The sequence below is a fragment of the Saccopteryx bilineata genome, chromosome 3 (genome assembly GCF_036850765.1).
Source record: "Saccopteryx bilineata isolate mSacBil1 chromosome 3, mSacBil1_pri_phased_curated, whole genome shotgun sequence".
NCBI lineage: Eukaryota > Metazoa > Chordata > Mammalia > Chiroptera > Emballonuridae > Saccopteryx > Saccopteryx bilineata.
The window spans coordinates 182,823,504-182,825,946 of NC_089492.1; positions in this window are offsets into that span (position 1 = coordinate 182,823,504).

Genomic DNA, 2,443 nt, shown 5'->3' on the forward strand with positions numbered 1-2,443 from the left:
TGGACTGTGGGCTGCGTTGTAGTTTTAATTTCTCTACTTCTCCACTTCCCTACCCTCTGTTTTTCCCTCTAGTTCAGTCTAAAATATTAAAAGAGCTTCCCAAAACACCTTGTTTAAGAAATTTTTCTTGACTCTTAGCACCCAGGGAAGGGTGGGCCCCCGCCACACAGCTCACCTGCCCCTCATTGCAAACAGCTGTTAGGGATGTGTTTCCAGCAGCCTTTCAGCCTCATCTCCTATGCGTGCTGTGTGGATGATGTTTGGGCCTGGTCTCTGTTCCCACACACCTGGTTGCCCCACCTGCAGCTGCACCCCCAGCAGCCCGGGTCGGCACCTGGCATAAAGCTCTGCACATAAAACACTGACCACCAGTGTCTGGGGTTCAGGGCACAGCCTGCCCACTGTGTGCAACTCCAGGCAGTGAGATGGCAGCATGGGTGCTCTCCCCACCCCTGCCCTGTGTTATGCCCAGCTGGGTTTCAGAGCTGTGGCTGCCTCAGCTCTGCTGTGACTGAAGCAGAAAGTTAGGGAGGAGGAAGAAGGATCGAGAACCAAATATCCCAGAATATTTTTTAAGGTCTTTCAGCAAGGAAAAAAATAGACAAAATGATTTTTTCCATTTAAAAAAAAGAAAACAAACACCTAGCGGGAGATTAAGCTATTGAATGAAAGGCTTGTTAGGCACAGAAGTATTCAGTTTACTCCCTACAGGCTGCATCTCACAGTCACTACCTTCCTTCCTTTGACAAAACCTGGTCAAGTGATAGGCTGAACGGCCTGTCTGCAGCCCCACAAATCTTTCCCAAGGCAAGCCTTCTCAGGAAAGACCACATGTGGCAGTTTCTCAGGACTCTGCTCTTTTTGCTAAAACAGCAGGGGGCTCATAGTTCCAAGGGCTGTTAGGGGTCCTTGCCCTTCCTAAGATAAAGCATGTGGAATGCTACAAACTCCTCTCCAAGAAAAAAATCATGGAGACTAAATAAGCAACAACAGCCACACTGGATTTTGACCCCTAAGAGCCAAGGAGGGAAGGGGAAGCTGTGAGCAGTAAAGTCCCTCCAGCTGCCCCATTCTGTGCTGCAGATGAGGGTGACAGGCTTGTGGGGAGGGTGCACACTGGGAGCTAGAAAAGCAAATCCTTCCCAAGGTATGCCATTCTCTGCATTGTCTGATTTAATCATCACTATAGCCTCATGGCTTAAACTAGAATGATCTCCATTGTTCCCATAAGAAAACAGAAACCCAGAGAGGTTAAATATCTTGTCCGAGTTCACACAGCTAATAGACTTCAAACCCAGGACTGTCTAAGCCCAGAGCCTGAGATGCTAACTCTTTTTTGTTTGTTAACTATCTGCCTCTTGGGCTGGCCTCAGTGTGGCCATTGGCTCCTTTCTATACAAGCCCTGACAATTGGCCGCTCAGGGGCTGGGAAGTGGGCAAGAAATATATTAATAGTTGAGCAGGACAGCTAGAGCCTAAGTATGTGGGGAAGAGGGATGCAGATATGGACAAATGATACCCAGTGCACTCCTCCTGTAATGATCCCAATCCCTACCTCCCCTCTCCCAGTATCCCTTGGGAAGGGCACTTTATCCTATGACTCTAGCTAGCCATAGATAGTGTTTTGCCCAATATTCTGGGTATTACAAATGCAAAACAAAAACATCAAGCCTAATGAGACACAACATAAGACAATTTATGTTGTGTCACCTCTTCCTTCCCCTCCCTTTCAGTCTGCATTGGAACTGGCAAGAGAATGCAGAGGACATTCACTAATGGTAGTGTTTTTCTTTACCTTCTCTACTCTCTCCTGTTCAGCTACCTGGAAAATTAAAGCAGTGGGAATTGTCAGGGACAGCATAAATATGGAGGAATGTATTTTCAAATGTCTAATCGTTGCCCCCCTTTGCCTTGCTGCTTAATACACCCATTCTTGGGAACTCTACCAGGAGACCTGAGAAATCCTGGTGTCCACATGGTGATCTACCCAGCTGCCCCAAGTAAGAGACATCTTTTCCCAGATCATTCAGATTATTCACTATTGATCAGTGCCCAATTCAACATGCAGGATTTGTGTAAAGTCGAGCTTAAGGAACACGTGGTCTCACACTCAGCATCTCTGTTTTCATTAGTTAAGAGAGTAAGGGAATGCACTTCCTCCATTTGTGGGATTAAACCCTAGCAAGACTTCTTCTTTCTTTCTTTCTTTCTTTCTTTCTTTCTTTCTTTCTTTCTTTCTTTCTTTCTTTTTTTTTTTTTTTTTATTTTTCCAAAGTGAGAAGCGGGGGAGCAGACAGACAGACTCCAGCATGCACCCAGCCCTGATCCACCTGCAAGCCCACTAGGGGGCGATGCTCTGCCCATCTGGGCAGCTTCTCTGTTGCCTCATTCTAGTGCCTGAGGCAAAGGCCATGGAGCCATCCTCAGCACCACGGCCAACTTT